The 16,029-nt window shown below is 42.2% G+C and overlaps 1 long non-coding RNA gene across 2 annotated transcripts in view; it reads left to right on the top strand.

Annotated features, from left to right (window-relative positions):
• Nucleotides 1-16,029, top strand: part of LOC138515533 (uncharacterized) — a 137,855-nt gene that overhangs the window by 32,314 nt on the left and 89,512 nt on the right. The gene's annotated exons all lie outside the window — the stretch shown is intronic.

Consider the following 16,029-nt stretch of genomic DNA (forward strand, 5'->3'; position numbering starts at 1 on the left):
ATTCTGAAAACAAGGAAAAAGCCGCCGCAAACGACGCACGCAAGGAACTCGCCTCGACCTACCAGCCCATGCCCTGTGACACAGGCTGCCCCGACTGGCCGGCCGGAGGACCGACCATGACGGTTTTGCCTCCACGGGAGCACAGGCTTGGTCAGGAAGCGGCGGCAGAGAGGCAGGCAAAAGCCGCAAAACAAACGGCTGCGCTGTACAAGAACGGGCTCTTACCGTGGATGTCTGCCTGGAACAGAGGATTCCAAGCGGACGAGCAGGATCGCCGTCCCATGCCGTGACCCAGGCTGGGAAGCAGTCCCCGACTCCAAGGGTGGAAGACCCGCAAGGGCGAAATGGCGTGGCAGCTTTAGCAGACTTGGCCACGGAGACTCGTGCCCTGATACACGCGGGCGGCCTCAAGCCCGCCGGAGCCTCCTGCTCACTACTCCACCTGTCCACGGAACCAGCGGGCGGCTCGCACCTGAGTGAGTCTGAATCCAGCGCAGATCTGCTGGCTCCCCCGGAGGAGACTAGTGGAACTGCAGAACATCCCAAAGAAAATGAAACGACAGCCGGAGAAATAACTGTTTCCCCTGAGAACGCTGAAGACTGGGAATACATCTATGATCCCAAATCAAGCCTTCAGACAAGGGCGAAACTGACTAACACAAAAAAATCGCAAAAAAACAGGACAAAAAAACCCAAAAAGACTTGTCCAAACTAAGAAGCAAAAAGTACCAATGGAATCCATCCCCAAAACTATGATATGCAACTCCTTAAAGGAACTGTTTGCCAGACAGGGCAAAAGAAAACACGAGGTCCTCACGGAACTAACAGATGATGAAATACTTGAGGCCCTGACGGACCTGCAACCAGCAGTGAAGACAAGAAAGACTGCCCAATGTTCACAGCCAGCAGGGCTCTAAACACTACAAAAAACAACTCTCCTATAACCTTGGCAGCTGAGCCCGCACAAGCCGAATTGAATACAGCAACGGGGCGGATGAACCGCCCCTACCATCGGGGCCTCCAACCACAAATCGACCCTCCGAATCTTCACCAACTAAAGACTTAGGAGACGTAGAGGCAGTCCCTCCCTGCATCCTCGAACCCAAGAAAGCGGACGAAAGCCTGGAGACAGGCAGGCGAGGAAGCCAAACAACATCCGCGCCGGACCACCCGGAAGTCTTCCTGAAACCCAAACCCTCAAGATCCCAACACCCGAGAATATCCGGAGAAGCAGAATGGCTGCTCTATGGCGGACAAAGTTTGGCGAGAAGATCTTCTCTCACTCACTTCACACGGAAACTCCGAACATCGAACCATCACCAGGAGCCGAGGGTTACCCAAGACTGCGACTGTGAGGCTGCCAACAGAAACCAATCAGGCCTATTAGGAGCGCAGAAGGAAACGCCTACCAAAAAAAACCCCAGACTTAACGACAATAATGTCGGCCATAACGATAGGCCTATCGCCATTCGGGAAACTCTACGAATCCCTAAACGAGACATTAAAAGATCACACAACGCTAATCGCTATGCTCCACACAAAGCTAATCTTCACCGAAGGCTTCATTACCGCGAAAGAAAACTCTATAAAAGCAAGCGAAGACTCCTCTAGCATTACCTATACAAGCTCGGAAGCGAACAAAATGTCAGTAATGGAACCCAAGCCTAAGAGCTCTTGTGTGCACACACAAACTGATGCCCTACAAGGACCCTCGCAATTTGTATTTTCGGGTACTACAACTAGAAATTGCGCGGTCAACTACGATCAAAGTGAAATCATATATATTAGTGAAGAAACATCATGCAGACCGCGCAAACAGCAAATCGAACACACCGAAAAAGAACCATCTCCAAGTCAAAACGGAAATCCAATCGAACCGAATGACAAAGATCAGGCTTACCCTATCTTCTGCCTACAACATGGAACATCGACAGGGAAAACTGACACATCGGAACCTGGGCCCACACTCCAGAAGGCAAAGAAGATCCATCCCTTAAAGGGTAGCCCCTCCATTCCTCAGGACCCTCCTCTCGTTTTTAAGATCACAAATGACTCAGAAACTAAATGCTCGCCAAGAACTGTAGAAGACTTCCTGGACGACGACCAACTAATGAACATCAGCGAACATCTGGAAAAGGACTTGACAAGTAGTTCACAAACTGAAAATGACCAAGTTGAGAAAAGGGAAAATAGGAGTAGTCCACTGTATCAGCAAAAGAGCCCTCCATTCTATACAATGGAAGAACGAAGAAACAATCTTCACCACGATTCATGACCAAACCAAAACAAAACTAGCCAAAGAAAAGTCTCATTCACCTCAAAATCTGAGCCCCCATCTCTGCACCAAGAAACCCCAAAACTGGAGAACCGACATAAACACAGAGAAAGAGACAAAAAATCAAGCAGAGACAATTCTCGACGTGAATTAAATAAAAAGAGCTCAAAGGATCACCGATCTCAAGAAAACGAGCCGTCAGTGAGACCCCACTACAAATCAAATACTGAAAAATACCATGACCAACGCCATCCCACCAAAATATCCATTTGGACTCTAAAAATAGAGCAACGGTCAGAAAATCGTGACGAAATAATTCTTAACAGAAAAGGTGTGCTAAACATCTTTGGCTTCATCCCAGCACTTCGCCAGATCAAATCAGAGGACCTGAAACTAGTGGATCCTTATCATTCTAACCATAGAGCAAAAACAATCCTGCACATCCCTTCAAAGAAAATACAGATGCTAATAACCAACGAACCAGAGGACTTATCTAAACTAGGCTTTAAGGTGCTGGGGAACCTGACGAAACGTAAAGAACAAAGCGAATCCCAGGAAAACGACCTAAGGAGGTCAAAAAGCAAAGCCACTGCGAGTAACAGGATAAAGGACCACCCGGTCACCAAGAAACCGTCCCAGGAACAGGCGGACCTTGGAAGAAGAACCGAAAGGAACCCAAGAAGCAGGACAAACAGGGACCTAAACTCTCAAAATAACCAACAGAATTCTGCGAATAACGAACCGTCAAAAAAAGGTACGCCTAAGGCGCAGCAAACAAGCAACTTACCCCCTACAAAACAACCAGTAACCCAACAACTAAATGACAACCCGCAGGGAATCTGGTCCTGGCTGCCAAAAGTACTCACAAAAAATTTGAATAAATAGCAACTTGAAGGTTGGAAGAGCGTCGAGAACGACAACTTGCCAGTCGACAAATTCCCCACAGATCTAACATTTTGCTCCTGGAACACTCGTGGACACACCCACTTGAGGACTCGAAACAACGCCGATTTGGCATCATTCGATGTAATTTGTCTTCAAGAAACATGGCTCATCGACAAACCGATCCTGGACGGGTACAACGTAGTCCTGGCACCTGCAAAAAAAGGCCTTTTAGGCCGTCCATCATCCGGATTACTCATGGCATGCACAAATGGTGTAGGTTTAAGAATGAAAGAAACCTTGCTGTCAAACCAATCCATACTGGCAGTACTCATCGATCTTGAAGGCTGCGAAAGGACGCCAAGTTCAGAAATAGCGATCTTGAATACCTACTGGAATCTGGCAGCTTTAGACGCACAAAACTTCACCCACATGATGGAAGAAATAATCGACGAAATTCAGTCAAATCGCCAAGTCTCGTCCTTCATAATCTGTGGAGACCTCAACATCTTCCTCAAAAGCCCCGGCTTAAAAGAGGGAAAAAACTCTGATTCGACTAAAGCAACTCAAAGAGGAAAACTTTGGTGCAAACTGCTGACCTCACGGCATATTTTAAACCTCGACACGGTCTTTTCAGAGAAAGACCATTTGCCGACCTGGGAACAGGGAGTCTTGCGAGCAACAATCGACTACACCTACGTCTCCCGTCCCTTTTTGGGTACCGTAACAACCTTCAAGGTGCAAAAGACAACAAACAGTGACCACAACCAATTAATAACAACGTGGTCAACCAACTTCAGCAGAACCAGCGACGAACCACTTGGGATTGAAGTAAATAACCAGGGAAATCAGCTAAAACTCTCAACATCGGCAGTAAGGAAGCTCAAACAATGATACTCCGAAGGTGGTACGTCGGAAGAAAACCCAGATCCTGACTATGTGCCTCTGCTTGTGCAATTCTCTACAAAAAAGTCAGGCGAAACTACCGACACCAGCCATAAACATACCTATGATGCCCAGTTAGCCCAAAAAAGACGTGAATTTCGAAATATCAAGAGGCAACTGAAGCAAACACAGTCGAGCGACCAGGCGTCAAAACTAGCAGAAGCCTCAAGAAACTACAGAAATTGGGTCAAGAACCACCGCACAAATCTCTACCAACAAGATTCGGAGAAAGTACTGAAGGCGATTTGCGGCAACAAAGCAAGAGAATTGTGGTCCCTCAGAAAAACCATGACATTATCAAAAAAAAAACTCCATCATCAATTCAATGGGGGAGCAGAAATGGATCGACTACTTTTCAAAGCTCTTTGAATCTGCAACAAAGAAGGATGGTGAGCCTAGAGAAAATGACCCCTCGAGCTGGTTATGTTTCAATGACCAAGAAGAAATCTTCGAGACTCTAAAAAAACTAAAAAACTCACGAGCGGTTGGCCCGGATGGGATTTCCAATATGGACCTTAAAAAAAATCCGGCTGAGTTGTCAAAACAACTAAAAAAGATCTTCATGAGATGTGCAAAATCTAAATCCATTCCTCCATCCTGGACCAAGGCAACCATCGTTCCGATCTACAAAAAGGGGGATGTGTGTGACCCCACGAATTTTCGGCCAATCGCCCTCCTAGACTGCATTGGAAAGGTCTTCGGAGCCTTACTGCTGAAAAGGCTGCAAACTTGGACCAAACTTGCACCATGCCACGACCAATTCCAAACTGGCTTCAAAAAAAATGTTGGCACAGCAGCGAACATCCTGGTCATCAGCATTATAAAAAGCAAGGTCCTTGAAGGAAAACCAAGATCTTTTGTGGCCTTTGTTGACCTTTCCCAGGCCTTTGACCTGGTAGACAGGTCACGACTTTGGTCAAAACTTGAAGGATGGAAATGTCCAAAGGAGATCCTTCTACCATTGAAGGCCCTCCATACAAACACCACTCAGAGTACGATTAACCCCGCAAGGTCAAGTTTCAGCAGAAAAACCCACAAGTAGGGGGCTCAAACAAGGTTGTCCTCTCGCTCCGGAGTTATTTCTTGCATATATGGGCGACTATGGTGCAACAGAAGATCTTACAAAAACCTTTCCACCAAAACTGGCCAAGGTACAAATTGCCACCTTATGTACGCCGACGACCTTGCCCTGTTCGACCAGACCCAAATAGGCCTACAGAGACAACTGACAAATCTGTTACACTATACAGTGAAAAACAATCTGCAAATCAACAATGAAAAAACAAAAATACTAGTTCTAGAATCGGCATCGAAAAGATCGGACAAATTCAAATGGTATCTGGAAGATACAGAGATTGAAAGAACAAAAGAGTTCAAGTACCTGGGCGTGACCCTCGACAGTTCCCGCACAGAAAGTGCAATGCAAGAAAGCCTGAAAATAAAAATCAGAAAACTAGCAGCACAAGGCAAAGCCATAGACCTCAAATTCGGAAAACTCTCAACAATCCCGGTAATTGAATTCTATAAGAAAAAAGTAGTACCATCAATTACATACGGAGCCGAAGCAATGCCCCAAAATCCAAAAAAACTCTGGACAAAGCTGGAAGGGCATTTTTGGAGAAAAGTGTTGTGCTTGCCAAATTCAACCTCAATGCCAGCGATTCGACGAGAATTGAGCCTCCTCTCTTTAGCAGGCATGGTAAATATCAACTCGGTCCTGCTTTATCGCAAGTGCATCGCCCAAGATAAACAAAACATCTACACAATGATTGGCGAGGAGATGAAAATTGGACACAGTGAAAATGCTGACAAAATGGAAAACCGAAAATCTAGTTTTACTGGATTCAGTAGCTTGTACAGAAGCTGACCTATCTTCAAACCCGGTCAGAGTGACCGAAAAACTTCAAAATCTGGACTGGTCAATCACCATAGCAGATGCCACAGCAAACAAACTTCTAACTCATCTTCCTCATACCCAGTTCAAAGTAAATGAACTCCAGAGGTACATCAAAAAATTCCCTAACATGGCTTCCAGAAACTACCTACTCAGGATAAGACTGAACTTAATGAAACAAACAAGATTCGCCACATTCGAGGTATCTCAGAAACAAGCGAATGCCGATTCTGTGGTGCCGAAAAGGAAATAATTTGCCATGTACTAATGGTCTGCCCAAAAAACCAAGCGATACGATCAGCATACCTTGACCACCATCTCGCAAATGAACACTTTGACGCGGACCAATGGTGGCTAAGACTGATTGGAGGAGATCAAACAACGTGGCAAATCGCCTTGGTAAATATCATCCAAGAAACACTGAAAATCCTGGGCATAGGCCCCTGAGGACTTGCGGAAATAAAGGAACGCAATTTTGTAAAGTTCCATTTTGGAACAAACACAAAAAAAAAAAAAATGATATGAGCCCTTGCCCAATTCCATCCTTCTCAGGAAACCAAATAGAAAAGGTTATTCTATGGAGTCAAACACCTTTCCTGCGTCTAGCATGACAACTGCAACAGGGGAATTAGGTTCTAGTTGATCAATCATGCAGAATAATCTCCTGGGGTTATAGGAGTTAGAGCAGGCTAGTAAAAAAACAGCCTGGTCCAACCTGAAGATGGAGTGAAGTATTGGAGACAGTCTAGTAGCTAAAGGTTTGGTGAGCATGTTGTTATCAACATTGATTATGGATATAGAATGGTATGATGTACATATGTCTGGTGGTGTTCTTTCTTTTAAGATGACAGTTATTAAAGCCTCACTGGGTGGGGCTAGAAGTGTCCCTCTATCTAAGGATTCAGTATGCATTGCCAGAATACATTGCCATAAGCTTGGGTATGAACAGCTCCTAAAGGGCCTATAGAACTCTACTGGGATCCCAACCAAGCCTGGAGATTACCTGCATGAATGTTCAAATATGGCCCTTCTTATTTCCCTTTGGGTACCATCCAGCGAGAAAAGCCGACCAAGAAATGCATTAGTATCCTAAATTAATTTACAGAGCTTAGATTTGAAAAGATTAAGTAGAAATCGTAAAAGTACCTTGTCAATGGCCTCATGTTTCCTACCAAGCCAATGTTCTTCTGACCTTTTTGCTTCTCTATAATCTCTAGCCTGAACCTCCTTGTTCAGGAATTGTATCTGTCTGGAAGCATACTCCAGGAATTGTATCTGTCTGGAAGCATACTCCTTTAATTTATCAATTTCCACTCTAATCTGAGCCAATGTGCTTGCATCCGGGGATGAATCATAACACCTGTCTAGTTCTTTAATTTCCACCTCAATCTTGTTTAGCTTATCCATGATGGCTCAAAGGACGCTTGCTTACCAAGAGATGCACACCCCTCTCATGCATACTGTAAATGTTTCCCAAACCACTGACTGAGAGGAAACCAAACCCACATTACTCCCAAAGCACTCATTAATATCCTTCCCAAACAAGTCCATAAATGCCACATCAGACAGTGACTTTGGTTTAAACCTCCAACCCCATGCTGTATTTCCCCAGAATCTTGAAATGGGTAACTACGGGGGAGTGCTCACACAATGTACGCGGTAGAATTTCAGATCAACTGGATCAGGTCAATATCTGTTGTGATAGTAAAATCATATCAATTCTCGAAGCTGCCTCATAACAAATGAGAAGAATGAATACTCCTGAGTCTGTGGTGTTCCTCTCTCCACACAATATGTCTCTGTGGTCTGTGCAATTGCTCTTGTGTATTTGGTGGGAGTTCTAACTGCAGGGGATTTGTCCAGCCCTTGATCCCGAATAATATTAAAGTCTCCTCTACAACTATAAATTGAATCAGTTTAGGGGGCACGTTTAGAGGAAATACCATGGAAATATTCAAGAGAATCCACATTTGGGACATATACATTACCAAATGTCAATTGATGACAGTCTGTTCACATTCTACTCAAAGCTAAGCTCATGTGCATAGTGCTGCTTCTGATAAACTCACCTATTCAGCCCCGGGTAGACGACATATAGCAAATGTTCCACACCCTGAATCACTGGGAGGAGGTGGCAGAACCTATATGCATGAGTGTTCAAGTTATTTTTTGGCAAGTAGAAACGGGAGACGTCTTAATTAATAAGTGCAAGAAGTGGCTTTCACTTATGAAGGTGCAATATTTTTGCAGCAGATACCTTTAATTAACCTAATAACTTTGGCTGCTATAGAATTAAAATGATCCCGAAGGTTGCCTGTTTAGTAGATGGTGTAATACAAATTACATTTCAAACAATCACAGCAAAGAGTTCAATGGTACATGAAACACTTATTTCTAGGAAGTTAGATAGTCTACAACTATGTTTGAGACAACAATGGTATTTCAAGATGCTAAACTTTCAATTTGAATATGTGCAACAACCTCCTTCCTATGAGAGAGCCCGAAGCAAACATAATTCATCTTGATTGATACCCTGACCCTTTTCTTCTCAGATGGGCAAGAATAGATATTGCTGAACCAGGGTCCGATAAACAAAAACATATATGATGTGGAATATTGTGGGACTCTCTTCAAATCAGGCATATGATGAGTGATCAGAGTTTTTGGCAGACTACCAAATTATAAACTTTCAAATAACGTGGTCTGTAGATGAAGAACACAAACTTGGTAATGCTTCACACAGTGCTTAGTATGAGATGGGTGAATACGGTCTTCTAAGTGGTAGTCTTGTCACTTGAATTGAAACAGAATTAAACATCAATATTACAGGGCCTGCAGTAGTGGCCCTGTAGTTATGGTTAAGTTGCTCAACTCATAGAAAGAGAACATTTTGGGCACCTTATAAATTTGCCTCCCCAGAGCCTCTAACAAATCCTATCCAAATTTTACAGAAAAAGTAAAAGGCACCCTCGGAATGATTCAACAAAGTTTGGTGTGGTTTCTTCGAAGGGGGTGACGTTTTAGGGGGGGATTATAAAATTAGTGGAAATCCTCATAGAAACAATGGGCATTTGTGATGTCATCTTTGATGTCCTGGGTGTTAGTCTTAGCAGTGCACGGTGGTGGTGCAAGTTATGGTTGCTTAGCTTACCATAATTGGGTAATTTCTGTGAGTTTTCGGTTTTACTTGTAACCATAACGTCCCTATAACACAAGTGTTTCACTGAATTTCATGGGTTTTTATTAGTGCAACTTAACCATAACATCCCTTCAACAACATTGTTTTCACCGATTTACAAGGCCTGCGGTAATGCAATGGAAAATAAAATGTGTTCATGCCTACAGCCCAAACCGCTGGACCGATTTTCAATAAATTTGTAGAAGGAGTGGCACCTTGCTCCCAAAAGCGTGCTTTTGTAAATTTGGTGTAAATGTGTCCAGTAGTTTTTCTTTTTTTAAACGGCCAAATAGTAGGTAAAAGAAATTAGTGATATCTGGGTTTGGTCCACCCACTCATTTACTTATTGGGTCCGTGGACAGGCCTTTGATTGGTCCAGGAAGTGGCATGATGTCCACGGACATTGGATGCGCCCGCTGAATGGATGATGAAAAGTGTGAGGTGCGTCATATTTGTTTGAAACGCTTGCCATGTTGGATTCACAGAAAGTGCACGCTGTCCACGAACATCGCAGTAAAAACATATTAAAAAACGCAACATTGCACTTGTCAAACAAATGTAATAATCTGCAGGGAGGTGAGGGTTGATGAGGATGGGATGGGATATGGCCATAAAAAGTTGAAAAAAGATGTTCAGGGGGATCTATACCTTATTTTTCTATTGCGGGGTTGGTATAAGCAGTTTTTGGATAGTGTATAACTTTGACGCCACTCAATGAAACTGTGTGAAACTCTGTGATATCATTTGAGACGTGCCCTTGGACGGATCTACACAGTGTGGGGCTGTTTTTGCCAACAGGGAACAAAATTAGAGAGGGGGTCCTAAAATATTTGAAAGGTTTATAAATGTGGTGCCGTTTTACGAATCTGCACACAAGTTTGCACACAGATTTAAGACCCAGAATTGCAAAGTTTGGTGGGATTTTGTCAATAGAGGGCAAAATTAGAAGGAGCGTTTCACCATTTTTAGATGGGTTATAACTTTGTTGTCATTTGAAAAATGGGCATAAAAGATTTTAGAAAGATTATAGACCAAACCTGGAATTTTTCTGCAAAGTCTTAATTTTGTCAAGTGGGAGCTAAGTTATATGACTATTTTATGTATGTACATTTTGACACTTTTCTAAAAAATAAAACATGGATGGATTTGCAGGAAAGTTGTGCAAGGAGCATTGGCAAGGACTTTAAAGGCATTGTTTTGGAAATATGTCTGTGTTTTATTTTTGGAAAAGTGTCATAATGTAGGTACAAAACATAGTTATGTACCTTTGGTGACTGAGGTATAGCCCGTGGCCATTGGCAGAGGCCAGATTGTCTGAGTCATGACCTGTGGCAACGATAGTGGCCAGATTGTCTGAGTCATGGCCAAAGGCCATGACTTGAATAATCATGCTAATGGCCGTGACCATGAGGGACTGGCAATGGGGTTAAAGTGGGCATGGCCACCAGGGACTACCTATGTGGTGAAGTTTTTGAAAATTGGGATAGGTTTGAATGAGAAACCAAATTCTTCCCGTGGCTAAAATTCTGTACGTGGCTACAGCCGAAGTGATGCATAGGTCTGCATCAAGAGATCATCCTGAAGATTGCTGCCTACACTCTGAGACAATGCTAATGAGCAGATAATTCCCAAGCACGCTGAACCAGGTGTCCACGTGGTCACCAGGCCACCCCTTAAAATCATTAACTATCATTATTTGTGACCATAGTGGGACAAGATTTTGGAATTGGATGGCGGAATCATTTCCACAACGTTGCAGCAATGACTGACCCACAATCCACATGCCTTGAGAAAGACGCTAGAGAGTCAAATCACGTGTCAGCTGACTTCTCACAATAAATATAGCATCAAGAATCATTTTGAAGACTGCTTTATTACAACAACAGTTACTTATTGAATAACCCAGTGCTGAGGTGAACAGGGCTCACTGTTCTATTCAAAACCTAACACTTGAAGAGAGAAGGGCACCTTTACAAAATAACCCCATTACCAGCAGCAGGATAATATGTGTAAAGTACTAGATGAAGTGGAGTAATCTACCCATTACACCGCAGTGCAATTATTTGATAATCGTGTACTCTGATTTGATTAATGGGGCATGCAGCAATGCCTAAACCCTAATATTGAATGAAAAGAAATATTCTGCTTGCAGCTGCAGCCTGACGTGTTGTGCTGAATTACAACAAAACTGTGCAAGGAGCGTCAGCAAGGACCTGAAAGCATGGTTTTGCAAATTTGTTTTGCGTTTTATTTTTCCAATGTGTCCAAATGTAAGCACAAAAAAAAGTGAGTGTCCAAATGCAAGCACACAAAATAGTGATTTAAGTTTGGTGCATGAACAGTGGGCCTGGCAATCAGCAAGGACAGGTGCCTACACAGATTTACTTATTGGGCAAGCTACATGGCCGAAGCTCTAGAAATGAATGGCAAATAAAATTCTGCTTGCAGCTGCAGCCGGAGTGCTGGTAGGGATTGCAGCAAAGTTGTGCAAGGAGCGTGAGCAAGGACTTGAAAGGATGCTTTTGTAAATCTGTCCTGTGTTTTACATTTTTAAATTGTCGAAACGTAAGTACTAAAAAAAGATGGTACAACTTTTCTGCCGTGGGCAGAGGGATTAGTCTTTAGCAAGTACACATGTCTACCATGATTTGCCTATTGGGATATGCAATGCTGATAATGACTCACATAAGTATGCGTTACGAAAAATGTTTGTTAAAGGAGGTTTATAATTATTTTATATATGTTAAAAGACGAATCATTAATAACTTATATACAGTGATGTAACATTAGGAAACATTTTCCTTTATGAAAAAGTATTCAATTGACAAAAAAACGTTGTTAAAAGGATGTTATGGTTAAGATGTACCGCACTCTTGGGACTCCTGTGTCCCAGCTGTTAGCTAGTGTCCTCCTACCTTGGCATTCCTTGGCACTTACATCCTGGGCTCCCATGTGCACTTGTCCATCTGTACTGCCCCTTTTATTAATGCATTTCTGTCACTGCACAATGCATATGTGCATTTATGGGAGCAGTATGTACAATGTTTTGGCATACGTATGGAAAATGTAGATGCAAAAGATGTGTGGAACATTGTTAAGTGGCAGTTGTTGAATGGAAGTTTAATATGTTGATAGGCTACATGTAGAGTTTTGTTAAATGATTGGTTGATATATGTGTGAATGGTTTAAAGAAGGCAATGATGGAGTTTTACAAACATAACAGTAAAAAGAGTAGAAGGGCTGTTTTGTGTGGTGGTGTGCATGTGCAATCTGGGTTTTCTAATAAGGCATGGGCTAGGCAGGGGAATGCAGAGAGTATGGATAATAATTAAGGGAATTGATTATGCTGTTTATTATATACTAGAGTGAAGAATTTCAGACAGCAATTTGTGTCGGTGCTTTTTTTTCCTATAGTATGCAATTGCATAGTAGATGGAGTCCATGAGCTTATTCTTTTAGTTGTATTTTTCAACTGTGAAAGGTGGTTCCTAAAGGAACCTTTTTTTAATGTTTTTTTTTCTTTTCTTTGCAGGAGAAGTCAGAAAGTAAGGTGGGGTGGGAAATGATGGAAAGGGCACCAACCATAGATATGGAGGTGCAGGTGTAAAGGGGAAGATGTTGCATGTTCATTCTAAGGTCAAGGGTGGTGTTTTTAATGTCCTTGATTACAGCTTCAAAAGCACTTAAAAATTGCTCCCCCCTGCAGAGTGCTGTGTTTCAATATATATACAGAGTACTGTTGTTTTCGATAGATATGGATCTACAACCTCTTTTATCACTTGTAAGGTAGCTTGTGGGATTGTGTGTCCCACAGAAGTAGGTTGTGTGGTTACAGCAGTGGTTGTGGAGGATAAGGTAGAGGAAGAACACCTACTACTTCAGGAGAAAAAAACAGCCTTTTGAGAGCATTGCAGTGTTTGGATTTGGTGTTGGGCTGCATCGAGGTGGTCCTGAAAGAGTACTGCCCAGGTTGTCCGCGACTGAGTACAACGTTGCACTTTGGTATATTTAGCCTTTGGTACATTTCCAACAGTGGTAAAGAACTGCCATACCCAAGATTATCTATTGGTGCTAGAGGTTGGCACTTCTTCCATATCATCTTCCTGGTCTTCCTGATTGTCTTCTGAAGTATTGCACTTCTTTTGATGTGTAGGTCCTCCAGCTTGTGGTGGTGCTGGCTCTTGGGGAGGAGGGATGGCAATAGCTGATGCAATTTTTAAGATAAATAGCAGTTTTCCTAGTATTCTACCAAGTATGTGCTGTGTGCTAGATTGTTGAAGGATAATGAGTAAGAATAGGTGTAGAAGTGGTGCAAAGGTACATTTTGAGGTTCAAAGTTCCTAGATGAGCTTAAAATAATGCAGTTCTGAACTGTTCATGAAGCACAACCGGTTTGTGATGTACAGACGCATTTGCAAACATGTCATGCAGCATGTGCGCATGTGGTCATGTGACATTGCCAGAAAGTCTGCGGTGATGGCAGACGTTTGCGAACATAGGCGAACACAAAAAAGAATGCAAAAAAGTTGCAAAATGTCTATAGAAGTGTTAACAATTATGCTAGAAGGTAGGGAATGGCAGAGTTTTAAGTTTGAACGTTCTAAATTGGACACAAATGTTGCTAATTTGGGGTAGGCATGATAATAGTAAGCTGTGGGAAATCAGGGTCCACTGGTAAAAACCCATGAAATTCACTGAAAAAAGGTGTTAAGGAGACGTCATGGTTAAGTTGCACTAATAAAAACTATGAAATTCAATCAAAAATCTTTGTTAAAGGGACGTTATGATTATAAGTAAAACGGAAAAACCCCCAAAATTCGCCAGTTATGGTAAGATAACCAACCATAACGTGTGCCACCACCATGCACTGCTAAGACAAACACCCAGTAGATTAAAGATAACACCACTAATGCCATTGATGACATCACTGATGACATCACATATTAAAATCATTTTGATGAACAGTCCCCACAAAGCGTAGTGTTTATAATGTTGGTAACAAGATGTCAGGGGTCATCGGGAGATCTATCATAAACTACTTAATGTATGAAAGAATGTTCAGATTTTTTTTTTAAATCATTATATTCAAGTGTTGCTGTTAATACAAGAACCTGATCCTACATACACATAGGCAATGGTTCCAGCATCCACCAAAGAAGTACAATATGTTTAATCTGCTAATTTACAATAGTAAAATAATAAATGATTCATCAACACATGGTTGTGTAATGTTAAACACTGAATAAATAACTAACAATTTCAAACTTATGACACAATTGTGTTAGTACAAAAAGACATATACAAATCCAGATTGCATACAAATGAAAGCCGCATACAGGGAAACAAAAGTAAGGAAGAAAGAAATACCAGCACCAAAAAATTACAATAACACTAGAGTTGATTATCATGTACACAAATGAATTGTGTGTTTGAGGCATGCTTATTGCCCCATGTATGTGCATTTTGAGTTCAAATCAAAACTATATAGAAAGGACTTTACGAAGATATAAGAAGGCTGTTTATATATAGTACCTTGTCAATTTTTTAAATTCTCATTATCAGTAAACAGATAAACTTGCCTACACATGTCAGTGAACAAAAACAAGTGGCCCAGATATGTGATGTCATCAGCAATATCATCAATGACATTTGTGATGTCATCTTTCATGTACTGGCCGTTTGTCTTAGCTCTGCACAGTGTTGGTGCAAGTAATAGTTTCTTAGCGTACCATAACTTGTGTATTTCTTTTTTTTTAAGGTTTACTTGTTACCATAACGTCCCTTTAACAAAGATTTTTCATTGAATTTCATGAGTTTTTATTAGTACAACATAACCATAATGTCCCTTTAACAAAATGAATTACAGGTTGGCGATAGCTGCACTATAGTTAAGTTAAGTTGGAGACACATAGGAACCCCTCACAATTCTATTGTTAATAACTTTTGATTCTAGTAACGGATTTGGCTGAAATTCCGAATGTGATTAAAAGTCTGTGGGTCCCCCCAGACTGCAAGTTTCGTAAAGATTTGTTAAAATATCAAGAGGTTATTAAGCGTCAAAAACCTTTTTTTTTTCTAAAAATGTGGCCCTTCCCATTCATTTTCCCACAGACAAAAATGCTTAATTTTTTCCAAAGCGCACAGCCCAAACCGCTGGATGGACTTGGACCAGTTCCAAAACAACTTGGGCACAAAGTGTTGACTCGCACGCCATGCATGATTTTGTGTTATTCCGTGCTGTGGTCATTAAAAAATTTGACAGAGAAGGAGGTACCCCTTCAACAAAATATATAGTTATATCTCCCATGGTGTATTGAGGATCATGGTTTTCAGAAATGAAACTACCGCCATCTTTTTCTCTTGATGCAAGAGATATTTATGGCTATAGCCAAGGTTATGGGAAAATGAAATGCAATAAAACGCTATTTGCAGGTGAAAAATATAAATGCCATCAGGGTAGAGGTGGGGTGATGGCTAGAAAGCGCCTGATGAAATTTGGGAGTTGAAGGGAGTCCAGAGATGGACTTTGGAACACAAAGCTTTCTGTAGCGTCGGCTGAAGCCGCAAATAGCCGACATCTGAAAGCAAAGTGAATCACAGAAGAGCGTGTGCCCTGGGGTGAAAAGAAGAAGGCAGGGTACGTGAGGAGGATGTCTGGGGGCAGGGGAGCTGGCACAGATGGGGGGGGCACTTGGTGATGGCCTGGGGGCGCAGCGAAGCACTTTTGTTTCTGACTGTTAGCCGATATTCACGGCTATATCCGAGGCCATACAGGTCTCCCACTCACGCAGTAATCAGGAAAGACTCCGCTGGCTTCAAAATGAGGAAGGGGCTAGATTCTTCAGTCCATGTTGC

The sequence above is a fragment of the Ambystoma mexicanum genome, chromosome 6q (assembly GCF_040938575.1).
Source record: "Ambystoma mexicanum isolate Mex_15411 chromosome 6q, UKY_AmexF1_1, whole genome shotgun sequence".
Taxonomy (NCBI): Eukaryota; Metazoa; Chordata; class Amphibia; order Caudata; family Ambystomatidae; genus Ambystoma; species Ambystoma mexicanum.